Genomic DNA, 14,435 nt, shown 5'->3' on the forward strand with positions numbered 1-14,435 from the left:
GAGGCTAGACACAAGAAAATTAGGTATTGGAGAATGTCGGTATGCCTGAGGGTGTGAAAAATCTTAGGGATTATTTAGACAAAGCAAATTGCTAACCATATAGAAAACCCCAAGCTGTATGTACCAGCAGGGAAATAAAATTTGATTTCCTCTGTGTATATGTGAATATGCTTACTCTTTTCTAAATTCAAAAATGGCTCAGCCAAGAAAAAGAATGTGAATAGACAATTCACAGAGGAAGAAATTCAAATGGCCAATAAGCATTTAAAAAGATGTTTAATAGCAGAATTACAGCTGATAAGGATTGGTTTCTAAAAATAGAATGTAAGGCAAAAATCAAGTATAATATAGCCAATTACCCTTGAAAACCTCTTAAATCTCCCATAAAATATATTATATATGTTTTGGTGCACATAATCCTACATGTATGTATAAATATATAATAGACTGCTTTGGGGGGTGGTCCTCAAAACCACCTTTAGCTTCAATGATTCATTGTAATGACCCACAGAACTCAGAAAAGCTGTTATACTAATGGTTATGGCTTATTACAGAAAAAAAATAGAGATTAAAATCACCAAAGGAGAAAGGTGCATAAAGCAGAGTCCAGGAAAAACCAAGTGCAAGCTTTGAGTTGTACTCTCCCAGCAGATCACATATCTGAATTCTCCCAGCTACAATGTGACAATATGTACAAAGTATTGTTAACCAGGGAGACTCATCTGAGCCTGATGTCCAAGGTTTTTTTGGGAGGAAAGGGCAGTCAATTACACAGAGCACCTATGTGACTGACCTTAGCTACTCAGTCTCCAGGTCCTCAGATGCCTAACTGATACAGTATGGTCCTGGGCCCTAGGTAAACAAGAACAGGTGTTCACCATGAATCACACAAGTGTAAATCATCTGACATGGCCTATGGTCACTATACAAAGACATTCTTGGCCAGGCACTGTGGTTCATGCCCATAATCCTAGCACTTTGGGAGGTTGAGATGAGCAGGTTTCTTGAGCCCAGGAGTCAAGACCAGCCTGGGCAACCTGGTGAAACCCCATCTCCACAAAAAATACAAAAATTAGGCATGGTGGTACACACCTGTAGTTCCAGCTACTTGGGAGGCTGAGGCAGGAGGATCGATTGAGCTTGGGAAGTCAAGGCTGCAGTGAGCCATGATGGCATTACTGCACTCCAGCCTGGGCAACAGAGCAAGACCTTGTCTCAGAAAAGAAAAACACAAAAAGATATTCTTATCAGGCTGGATATTCCAAGGGTTTAGAGGTTATCTCCCAGGGGTTGGTCAGAGGCCACTCCTGAAGATGTCTGGAATGTGCAGGATTTGGATACCTACACCTGCTGAAATAACCCTTTAGTACACTTGTACATAAAAATATGGACTACATATAGATTATGCAAAACATAACTGTATATTAACACTCTGTACTTAAAGACTGGGCTGGGCACAGTGGCTCACTCCTGTAACTCCAGCACTTTGGGAGGCTGAGGCAGAAGGATTGCTTGAGCCCAGGAGTTCGAGACCAGCTTGGCCAACACAGCAAAATCCTGTCTCTACTAAAGATACCAAAATTAGCTGAGCGTGGTGATGCACACCTGTAATCCCAGCTACTTAGGTGGCTGAGGCGGGAGGATCACTTGAGCCTGGGAGGCAGAGGTTGCAGTAAGCTGTGATCACACCACTGCATTCCAGCCTGGGTAACAGAGTGAGACCCTGTCTCCAGAAAAAAAAAAAAAAAAAAGGAAAAAACATGACTGGAACCAAAATTTATCTTGTAGGAATATATCCAAATAAATAACAGATATGAACAAGATCTACATTTGAGGATGACAGTAAAAGGGTAAAAAGTTGAAAACAAATGTAATGTTCAAGATTAGGAAAATTGTTAAATAAATCATAGCACATTCATATCTTGGACTACTATAGAGCCATTAAAATTCATATAGTGGGGCTGGGCACGGTGGCCCACGCCTGTAATACCAGCACATTGGGAGGCCGAGGTGGGTGAATCACTTGAAGTCGGGAGTTTGAGACCAGCCTAGCCAACATGGTGAAACCCTGTCTCTACTAAAAATATAAAAATTAGCTGGACATGGTGGCAGGCACCTGTAATCCCAGTTACTTGGGAGGTTGATACACAAGAATCACTTGAACCTTGCAGGGCAGAGGATGCAGTGAGCCAAGATTGTGCCACTGCACTCCAGCCTGGGGAACAAGGAGAGACTCTGTCTCAAAAAAAAAAAAATCATATATTTATTGGTAAGTGAAAAGTATGTTACAGTGTAGTTATTCCTCATTATTCACAGATTCTGCATTTGTAAATTCATCTAACCACTAAAACTTATTTGTGACCCCAAAATCAATACTTTCAGCACTTTTGTGGTCATTTGCAGACTTGCATAGAGTGCCAAAAATTTTGCGTCACCTGATGTGCCCATTCCCAGCTGAGGCCAAACAAGGCAATACTCTGCCTTCTTGTTTCAGCTCTTATAGCATAAATAAATACTCCTTTTCATGGTTTATTTAAGTGCCATGTATTTCACAGTTTTGTGCTTTTTGTGGATTATGTCACTGTTTAAAATGCTGGCCAGGGCTAGGCACAGTGGCTCATGCCTGTAACCCCAGCGCTTTGGGAGGCCAAAGCAGGTGGATCACCTGAGGCCAGGAGGACGAGACCAGCCTGGCCAACATGGTGAAACCCATCTCTACTAAAGATACAAAAATTAGCTAGGTGTAGGGTGCACACTTGTAATCTCAGCTTCCCAGGAGGCTGAGGCATGAGAATCACTTGAACCTAGGAGGTCGAGGTTGCACTCCAGCCTGGGCAACAGAGTGAGACTCTGTCTCAAAAGAAAAAAAAAAGCCAGCCAGGCACAGTGGTTCACACCTATAATCCCAATATTTTGGGAGGCCAAGGCCAGAGGATTGCTTGAGCTCAGGAGTTTGAGACCAGCCTGGGCAACATAGTGAGACCTCGTCTCTACTAAAAAAAAAAAAAAGAAAAAGAAAAATTAGCCAGATATGGTAGTGCATCCCTGTAGTAGCTACATGGGAGGCTGAAGTGGGAGAATCTCTTGAGCCAGGAGGTTGAGGCTGCAGTGAGCTGTGATCATGCCACTGCACTCCAGCGTGGGTGACAGTGAGACCCTGCCTCAAAAAATAAATAAATACACTACCCCCAAGCACAGTGCTGAAGTACTGTCTAGTATTTCTCAGTTAAAGAGTCTGCGATGTGCTTTACAGAGAAAATACCTGTGTTAAGATAAGTTTCATTCAGGAATGAGTGATAGTGCTGTTAGACTTAAGTTCAATGTTAATGAATCAACAATATATATTAGTGTCTTTAAACATAAATACACAAATAATCAAGGTTATGTATTGATCAGTTGATGAAAATGTTATGACCAGAGGCTCACAGGAACCTAACTATACTTCCCCTAGGAACAATGGCTATTTGCTAATTCATTGTCCTCAATGCCTTTATAGAGCTTGACTACCAAGACAATGAGAATCAACTATATATGTATATACAACATGGAAGGATATATATCAAGATAATAAAAGTGGTTTACTCTGATAAGAAGAATGCAGTTGCTTTTCATTCTTTTATACTTTTCCAGATTTTCCTACCAGCAATATGTATAATGTATATAATTGAGGAAAAGTTAGTTATATGACAAAATGTAAGATGCTGAGAAATTGATGATGCCAGTTAAAGACCTTAGCAACATTCAGGAAGCCATAAAGGTGGGAGCTAATGTTTCTGAAGGTACCAGTGGCATAACTATAGCCATATGAAAGAAGCAACTAAGTGAGTACTTGGTCTCTCCCTTTGGAAGTGGAAGCTAGTACAGAAAGGTGCTGAGTAATACTGTGCTTTTTCTCTTGAAAACAGAACAAAACTTCATTCTATACATTGTCGAAGGCATGGAAGGGAAAATCCTTACTGGCTTGCCTCATCTCTGAATGAAGTTCGTTGGCCACCTGCTAACTGAAAAGGACCTAGAATGCCTGCTTTTTTCCCACACTGATGCTTGGTAGTGGAGAAAATAAAGCTGCTGTGGGCCTTGCATAGCCACCCAATCCCACACCCGAGTGGTCAGGTTAAGCTTTAAGTGAATGTGTAATTTGAAAATCCATGCTAAGACGGTGAAAAAAAGCATGGCAGTATTGTGACTCTGTCAACCCCAAGCTTCCTCTGGGGAATCTGTGTGTTGTCAACACTTCACCCTCACATTACTCACAGGTGGTAGCAGCTGTGGCAGCATTTTTTTCATTCTTTGTTTGTTTTCAGCTCCCCTGAGACCCATATAGAACACACCTCCCATTTATACCAACACTTCTTTGGGAAAGGATCCCATAGGGCTTCATTAATAACTCAATCTAGAGGTCACTGCTGCTGCTTCTGGGGCAAAGCATTACCTGATAGCACACAGAAACCCAGGATAGTCCTTTGAATTAGGAAGGAGAGGAGGGGCCAAGCCTGGTGGTTCATGCCTATAGTCCTGGCACTTTGGGAGGCTGAGGCAGGAGAATCCCTTGAGGCCAGGAGTTCAAAACCAGCCTGGGTAACATAGCAAGACCCTGTCTCTACTAAATTAAATAAACAAACAAATAAATAAATAGTTTATAAAAAGAAGTAGAGGCTGGGCACAGTGGTTCATGCCTATAATTGAACTGAGATAGCTCCACTGCATCTCAGCCTCAGTGACAGCGAGATACTGTCTCAAAAAAAACAAAAAGTAGAAAAGGGTTTCCACTATAGGCAGCTCAGGAAAATTACATATGACCAGCTAACCTGGAATTTAGGCAAGCATTCTGACACTGACAAAGAATTAATGGCTGTCATTGGCTTTGAGGTGAAGGCTTCACTCTAAGTCCAAAAAGCATTTAGAACAGATGGACTCCAAAGAATAAACTTTTTTTTTTTTTTTTTGAGATAGGGTCTCACTCTGTCGCCCAGGCTGGAGAGCAGTGGTGCGATCTCAACTCACTGCAACCTCTGCCTCCCAGGTTCAAGTGATTCTCATGCTTCAGCCTCCAGAGTAGCTGGGACTACAGGTGCGCACCACCATGCCTGGCTAATTTTTATATTTTTGGTAGAGACAGGATTTTGCCATGTCAGCCAGGCTGGTCTCAAACTCCTGACTCAGGTGATCCACCCGCCTCAGCCTCCCAAAGTGCTGGAATTATAGGCGTAAGCCATTGCACCTGGCCAAAAATAAACTTTGAATCAGAGAATACTCTCTGGTTGAGACAAAAATTGGACAAATCTTGAAAGGATTTTCAAGATTAATGCAATGGGGTTTTCTTATACAATGTTTCCAAATTCCAAAGGAATTCATTTTCTTCTGATATAATACAGCTGGATAAGGCCTGGCACAGTGGTTCAGGCCTGTAATCCCAGCACTTTGGGAGGCTGAGGCGGGTGGATCACCTGAGGTCAGGAGTTCGCGATCAGCCTGGCCAACACAGTGAAACACCATCTCTACTAAAAATACAAAAGTTAGCCAGACGCAGTGGTGTGCGCCTGTAGTCCCAGCTACTCAGGAGGCTGAGGCTGGAGAATCGCTTGAACCCAGGAGGTAGAGGTTGCAGTGAGCCGAGATCATGCCACTGCACTCCAGCCTGGGTGACAGAGAGAGACTCTGTCTCAAAAAAAAAAAAAGACAAAAAAACAAACAAAAAAAGCTGGATATTAGTAAGGAAGGACTACATGAAAAACCTAAGGTCAAATGCATCAAGCAGGGAAAACAAAGCAATTAATGTGAGAGAAAAGGAGGATGGTAGTTCTAAAGGAAAGGGAAATAGGGTGTTAGTATCCTTTTGACCATCACAGGCCAAGCCCTCTTCAGCAGGAAAAGGTTTCATTAGCTAAATGGCCTGGAAGCTCTTAACACAGAATGACTCAAAGAAAATTCATTTCTGCGCAGGGAAGAATAAAGTGGATTTAAAATGAGAACTAAAAAAGTCTTCCAAAACAAACATTTCTTATTAACTAAAAATCAATAAGAAAAAGAAAACAACTCAGTAGAACTATGGGCAAAGAGCATGAACAGGTAAGTCACACATAATACAGATTGCTAGAAACGTTAAGAGATGTTCAGCCTCCCTTATAATTAATCAAAAGTTAAAACAATAATGTAATTATTTCTGACTATCAGATTGGAAAAAAATGTTTAATGTATAATATTCAGGGTTGACAAGAGGATTGGAAAACACGAATGGAGAAATACCCTCGCTGGGATTATTAATTAGTACAACTTTTTTGGAGAGAAACATAACAATTTTTATTGCATTTTTAATGTTCATGCCCTTTGACTCAACATTTTTATTTCTAATAATTTATCTCACAAAAGTGTGCAAATGTTCGACATTTAGTATAGATTGCTTATTTATTTATTTATTTATTTTTGAGACAGAGTCTCACTCTGTCACCCAGGCTGGAGTGCAGTAGCGCAGTTTCAGCTCACTGCAACCTCCATCTCCTGGGTTCGAGCAGTTCTCCTGCCTCAACCTCCTAAGTAGCTGAGATTACAGACACCTGCTACCACACCTGGCTAATTTTTATATTTTTAGTAGAGACAGGGTTTCACCATGTTGGCCAGGCTGGTCTTGAAGCCCTGACCTCAGGTGATCCACTCGCCTCAGCCTCCCAAAGTGTTAAGATTACAGGCGTGAGCCCCTGCACCCAGCCTGTTTATAATATTTTAAAAACCTAGAATAGGCCAAGCACAGTGGCTCACACTTGTAATCTCAGCACTTTGGGAGGACAAGGCAAGTGGATTCTTTGAGTCAAGACCAGCCTGGGTGACATGGGCGACATGGACAAACCCCATCTCTAGAAAAAAAAAACAGAATAAGCCAATTGTCAATTAATTGCAGTTGTTTAAATAACTATGGTGCTTATAATGAAATACCATAGAGCTATGAAATAGAATGTGACATAGCTTAACATAGAAGGATGCATTAAGTAAGAAAGTAAGATGCAAAGCTGTATGAATAGGGTATGGTGGTGTTTATGGGGTGACAAAAATATTCTGGAATTAAATTGTGGTAATTGGCTGCACAACATTGTGGCTATACTAAAAGCCGCTGAATTGTACAGTTTAAAATGGCTAAAATGATAAATTTTATGTTGTATAGATTTTACTTCAATTTTTAAAGAACTGTATGAATAACATGATCCCATTTTTGTGTGAAAAAAAAACCATATTTTTTAGTATGTACATAGAAAAAAACCTAGAGAGAAACACATTAAGTAATTGGTAGTGATTATCTCTGAGGGTGATAGACATAGTATATTGTTAATAACCATGTTGTATATATCTGTAATGTTTGAAATTTTAATAAACAGAGCACTTAGAACTTTCATATCCAGAAAAAAAGATACTAAATGACTTGAAAAGTAGAGAAAGAGGTCTAATTATCTGAGAACAAATAACTGAGCCAGTAAAAAATTCCTTTCAAAGATAACTCAAAATAACTATTTCAGTGGGAAATGCATTATTTCAGAATCATGGGATTGTAAAGGTTTTTTCTGTGTGTACACTTCCTTAATAAAGAAAAAGGAGAACATGTACAAACCCTTCTTCAGTAGTTAGGTGCTAAAATTTAACCTTCATTGAGACTGAAAATGTAAACACTCATTTGTCTAGGAGATATTGGTTACTAAAGTCTGTGTACCCTGAATTATGCTTCTGTTGCCAACCAAAGCATCTGCTGGGTCCTGACCTTCAGAGAATAAAAGTAACTATAAGACTCAGGATCAGAAGATTGGGATTCTGGTCCCAGCTAAACCACTAATTTGCCATGTGAATAGAGCCAAATCCTTTCATCTTTCTATACTTCCATTTCTTTCTTTCTAAAAATGGGGAGATGGTACTGAAAGAGATCGGGATATGCCAGCTCAAAATATGCCACTTTGGCATAAGGATTATTTTGAGCTGAAGGTAACTGATGCAGGAAAAGTTAGCTGCCCTCCCTTTATCTGCCTAAAAACAGGGCATACATTTTCCTTTGAGGAAGGTACCCCTCTATGCCAGGAAAATGAGAATGACTCATCACCAGAGATGTTACACCAAGACGACTCCTCATAAACAAGCCCTACTAAAATAACCTTTATCTTCCATTAGTTTCCTCCATATATTTCCTAGTCACTTCCCACAATATTTGTCCCTTGAAGCCCAAACCCATCTTTTTTTTTGTCAAGAAGGGTATACAAACTCCAGGTTCTGGCCAGGTGCAGTGGCTCACACCTGTAACCCAGCGCTATGGGAGGCTGAGGGGGGTGGATTACTTGAAGTCAGGAGTTCAAGACCAGCCTGGCCAACATGGCGAAACCCCGATGCTACTAAAAAATAAATACAAAACTTAGTGGGGCATGGTGGCACATGCCTGTAGTCCAAGCTACTCAGGAGACCAAGACAGGAGAATCACTTGAAACTGGGAGGCAGAGGCTGCAGTGAGCTGAGACTATGCCATTGCACTCCAGCCTGGGCGACAGAGTGAAACTCCATCTCAAAAAAAAAAAAAAAAAAATTCAGGTTCTGAGCACGTCTTTGAGTTTTCACATCATCTCTGTGAAGCTTCCATGCATTTAAAAGTATTAATATCAGTAAAAATCATGCCTTTTTTCCTGTTAATCTGTCTTTAGTCAGTTAAATTTGCAGGCCTCATTCACTGAAACCAGGTGGAAAGACAAAATTTTTTTCATCCTGAGGAGTACTAAATAGAATGGTTAGTAACCTTAGGGGCTTACATAAGAAATTGAAAAGCCAATCAAAATGCTACACTCAGAAAATTCCATTTAGGGCAGTGCATATTATTTTATGTAATCTTAAAAGTGTCTGTTATGGCAACTAAGCACAGAGACATGGCCAAATGTACATGTTTGTGAGGACAGACACTAGACTGTATACTGACATGACATTTTGAAAACCTAGAAGTGAGGCATTTATAAAAGAGTGAAGGCCGGGTGTGGTGGCTCACGCCTGTAATTTCAGCACTTTGGGAGACCGAGGCGAGCAGATCACTTGAAGTCGGGAGTTTGAGACCAGCCTGGCCAACATGGTGAAACCCCATCTCTACTAAAAATTTAAAAAAAAAAAAAAAAAAATTAGCCAGGTGTGGTGGTCGGCACCTGTAATCCCAGCTACTCAGGAGGCTGAGGCAGGAGAAACACTTGAACCCGGGAGGCGGAGGTTGCAGTGAACCAAGATTGCACCACTGCACTCCAGCATGGGCAACAGAGTAAGACTTCGTCTCAAAAAAATAAAAATTAAAAATAAAAAGAGTGAAAAGCAGGGCCAAGCTTAGGGCCCAGATCTCCTTCCCACCAGTTCCTTCCAAAATGTTGGCCTGTGATAATCACAGCTACAACAACTTCTCTTTAATACCTAGATATAAATCGTGTTCAATAAAAACAATTAGCAGAAGAGAGAACATTCAACAGTTGCAATTACCTAAATGTCCCTCCAGTAACCATTTGAATGACTAAATCCTGTACATTGATTGTTTCAGTGAATGATAATTAAAACCAAATAACCTGTAGGCTCATTTGATTCTAACAGTGACAAAACTAAACCTCTAGACATTATATTGCAAAGCCCTGAATTGAGCCAGGCAAAGCAAAACAAAAGTACAAGGAGAACTGAGTGGTGGGTGGAAGGGTGCCGGTGCACACTAGAGAAGAAGGAAGGCAATAGACACCCTTCACAAGCACATTTAACTTACCAGTAGATGGGGGAGCCTTGCGACACCACTCCCTAGTCAGGGAGACTCCTTCCAGGCTTTGTATGTGGAATGGTGTAGTTAGATTAATAACTGCTTCCTACAATTTCCTTCATGTTCCATAAACCAACATGCACCTCACTTCTGCCCTCTGAAACATTGCTTCCCTTATTGTTGAATCCTTTACCCAATTCCGTAAGGCCTACTGGGAATACTGTTTTGGGGTTAGACATATGATTACAGACTTTGTGGGGTTTTTTAAAATCTAAGGTAAGAATTTTGCCAGACAAATATGGACTAAGATTAGATAAGCCTTGTTTTCCATATTTATCATACAGAGAGGGAGCATCATCCTGATTAAGTTAAAGCAGAGACTGCGTTACACTCATCATTGTGCCCTCAGAGGTCAGTGAAGCACACAGTAAGTTCACAAAAATACTCTTTGAACTAAACTTAATGCAAAGTGTATCGAACTAAAATCTATGCCTAACAATATTAATGCACGAATTGTACATTAATAAATCATTCCAAAGCACCATGTTTGTTGCAATTTTTAAATACTTAAAATAGCAGGTGGGCAGACTTGATAAATTGTTGCTCTACAGTATAAGTTAATGCCAGGATCTCAGCTTTCCTCTGCAGGACAAGCACTTCTAGGTAGATGTCAAAGTCAAAAGTTTGGGTAGTTCAGTACCTTCTATAATCTATAGTTCAGCACCTTCTATAATCTATCAGTGAATCAACACTTACAAAGCACTTACTATGTTCTCAGCATTGTTCCAGCCACAAGACTAGAATGGGGAGTTGTCTGGGATCGGCTGAAAATGCTGGAAGGCTCTTTCCCAGTAAACTACAAATTACCCCCCAAGCCCTATTTTCTTGGAATTTGTACTAAGAATCCCACATCTGCAAGCAATGTATTTTCAAATAGTGCAATTCTAATAGCCTGCGTGTTGAATGGGACCCATATGTAATGGCATCTGTGATGCACTAAAATAGAGAAGGTCACAAGGGGCCAGGTTCGGCAGCTCACGCCTGTAATTCCAGTACTTTGGGAGGCCAAGGCGAGTGGATCACTTGAGCCCAGGAGTTCAAGACCAGCCTGGGTAACATAGTGAAACCCAGTTTCTACAAAAAGTGAGGTTAAGGCTGCATTAAGCCATGATTGAGCCACTGCACTCCAGTCTGGGTGACAAAGCCTGTCTGAATCAGTCAATCAATAAAAAGTCACAAAATCCCCAACACTATAAATAAAAAAAAAACTGTAGAAAACACAGTACCAACTTCTCTCCTATTAATCTTAAAATAAATCTGTTTTTCATTATTGTAAACCTGTTGGATGTTTGATTGTTTTGGTTTGGGAGAAAGGGTCTCATGTTGCCCAGGCCGAATGCAGTGGTTATTCCAAGGCTCAAACTCCTGGCCTTAAGCAATCCTCCTGCCTCAGCCCCCACCCTCCCACCCCACACCAAGTAGCTGGGACAACAGGCCACATGGCAAGAGGCTTGAATTTTTTTTTTGTTGTTGTTACCATGTACATATTACCAATCACCACCCTCACACCGCACCCCCAACAACAAATCTGCGCCTAAAATGACACTGTTCGAATTTATCTTTTAGGAGATCATCCAGGTTCTTTAAAGTTGTCAAAAGCCCTGTCTCTTTAGCAAGCCTGGGTCAGAAAAAAGCACTACTATACTTGGATTAATTTTTAGATGTTTAAAGACCTAACTGGGAAAAATGAAAATTTAAAGTAATTAGAAGACAATTTAGAAGATTCTCTATGACATCTGGACACAATCAAGATGAAAGGCATAAAACGTACTAAATTAAACTACATTAAAATGTAAAGCTCCTGCCGGGTGTGGTGGCTCACACCAGTAATCCCAGCACTTTGGGAGGTCGAGGCAGGTGGATCATGAGGTCAAGACATCTAGACCATCCTGGCCAACATGGTGAAACCCTGTCTCTACTAAAAATACAAAAATTAGCCAGGCATGGTGGCAGGCACCTGTAGTCCCAGCTACTTGGGAGGCTGAGTCAGGAGAATCACTTGAACCCTGGAGGTGGAGGTTGCAGTGAGCCAAGATCAAACCCCTGCACTCTAGCCTGGTGACAGAGCGAGACTCCATCTCAAAAAAAAAAAGTAAATCTTCTCCAAATCAACACAGGAACAGAAAACCAAATATAGCATGTTCTCACTTATAAGTGGGAGTTAAACATTAGGAACTCATGGAAATGAAGATGGAAACAATAGATATGGGGACTACTTGACCAGCAGGAGGGAATGGGGCAAGAACTGAAAAACTACCTACTGGCTACTATACTCACTATCCAGGGTGACAAGATCATTTGTACTCCACACCTTGACATCAAGCAATGTATGCATGTAACAAACCTGCACATGCACTCCCTGAATCTAAAATAAAAGCTGAAATTATTTAAAAACAACAAAAAGTAAAGCTTCTCTATGACAATAGTTACCACTTTTTTGTGGGGGTGGTTATAAAAATTTATTATACATAAAGAATATTACCACTAACAAATACAGACAGGCTAGGACACCGTGGTACTGGGTGGAAGACAGCTAGCTCTTTGGAAAGTGAAAGATTTGGATGGCGGGGGCCTCATGCCATGCTGATTGGTCAGTAGATGGGGGCACATGCCAAACACCACAGAGCATCCGGGCATCAGATGCCTGCTCTGTGTGCCCACAGGTGTTCCCTGTCTTATCTGGGCCTTCGAAGGGAGCACACCCAGAAGTGAGCAACTGAAGCCAAGGGGCTTCCAAAATGCCCCTTCCAGGCCTGTCTCTGAAGTCGCAGCAACACCATTTTCAGTAATATGTTTAATTGGATGATTTCCACAAACTATCCACGAAGTTTCTAACCAGCACAATTCACTGAAGTACAAAACATTGAGTTACAGGCTGTGGGAAGAGAAGGCAGCACCAATGGTGGCACCTTCCAATCCTGGTTGTTCTAGGGGCAGGGAGAGTGGAAGGTCTTCTTTTAAACAAATCCCCTCATTTCAGTGTACAAAAGAATTACTCCAATCGATATTAAATTGTATTGAAAACGAAATGGACTAAAAAGCAAATACTACTCTATGCAGAGGTGGCAGTGGGAAGAGAGAATGAGTCCTTCAAAGCAGGAAGGGAGATAGCAGGGGGAAGGTTCTGTGCCTGGGACCCTGGGTACTCACTCACGCTGCTCCATTTTTACTTTCGGTGGTCTCAGGAAGGTCCGATTTTTCTTCTCTTTCTTCCCCTTTGTATTGGCTTGGAAGTTTCGCCAGCTGTCCACACGACCATCTCGACTTTCCTCAAAGTTTTTCTGCCACTCTCTTTCTCGTTTGGCTTTTTCTTGAGCTTCAGTCTCTTCTTCCCTTTGTCGTTTCCTTTCATGCATCTCTTTGGCTTCTCTTTTTCCTTTTAATTTCCAGCTGAGCAAAGAGTTTCATTGTCTGTTTATATATGGCTTGTTTGAACAGCTCAGGATCACCCTCCTCTACAATCGTAGGTTTTCCTTCCTTCTTTAATTGTTTTTCTCACTCTTTCACAGTGTGTTCCACGTATTCTTTTCCTGCCTGAATTACATCCAGGGCCCTCTTCTTTTGCTCCTGATCCAGTAGCAACTTGTAAGCTTTGTCCACAGCTTCAAAAGCCTTTTGTGCTCTGTCAGCATCATCTTGATTTTTGTCAGGCTACACCAAGATGGATAACTGCCTAAAGCTCGTTTTTATTTCTTCATCTGTAACATCACGATCTATCTGAAGAACCTCAAATGGGTTCAAATTGAAGTAAGAGGAACTAGGACGGGTCAGTCTTTCAGTCTGATTTTTGGATGTTAGAACCAAGTCTTTCTTCTCTATTTGTTTCACCTGAAGATAATGCCAGGGAGAACAAGCACCAGACAGTCCCAGGAAAACATCCTTGGTGTGACTGTTAGAATTGGAATGCTAGTTGTAATGAATATCCTCTATGCTATATGCTGTCTTTATTCCTCACTGTAGAAGGTCATAAATGCTTCCTCCATGCTGCCTCCGCCGCCCAAAGTCCCTCTGTCTCCTGAAGCCGCCATTTCCCCACCACTTTTTTAAAAAGTTAAAATCTATAGACAGAAATTACATGTGTGTGTGTGTGTATATATATATATATATATATATATTTTTTTTTTTTTTTTTTTTTTTTTTTTTTTTGAGACAGAGTCTCGCTCTGTCGCCCAGGCTGGAGTGCAGTGGCCAGATCTCAGCTCACTGCAAGCTCCGCCTCCCGGGTTTACACCATTCTCCTGCCTCAGCCTCCCGAGTAGCTGAGACTACAGGCGCCCGCCACGGCGCCCAGCTAATTTTTTGTTTTTTTTAGTAGAGACGGGGTTTCACCGTGTTAGCCAGAATGGTCTGGATCTCCTGACCTCGTGATCCGCCCGTCTCAGCCTCCCAAAGTGCTGGGATTACAGGCTTGAGCCACCGCGCCCGGCCCAGAAATTATATTTAAGATTGTAAATTGGCCGGGCGCAGTGGCTCACGCCTGTAATCCCAGCACTTTGGGAGGCCGAGGCGGGCGAATTACGAGGTCAGGAGATCCAGACCATCCTGGCTAACACGGTGAAACCCCGTCTCTACTAAAAACAGAAAAAAATTAGCCGGGCATGGTGGCGGGCGCCTGTAGTCCCAGCTACTCGGGAGGCTG

General features: G+C 41.6%; 1 pseudogene; it reads right to left on the bottom strand.

Annotated features, from left to right (window-relative positions):
* Nucleotides 1-12,942: 12,942 nt before the first annotated feature.
* LOC104679794 lies at nt 12,943-13,824 on the bottom strand (annotated as a pseudogene).
* Nucleotides 13,825-14,435: the final 611 nt, after the last annotated feature.

This window comes from Rhinopithecus roxellana, chromosome 5 (genome assembly GCF_007565055.1).
Source record: "Rhinopithecus roxellana isolate Shanxi Qingling chromosome 5, ASM756505v1, whole genome shotgun sequence".
Lineage (NCBI taxonomy): Eukaryota > Metazoa > Chordata > Mammalia > Primates > Cercopithecidae > Rhinopithecus > Rhinopithecus roxellana.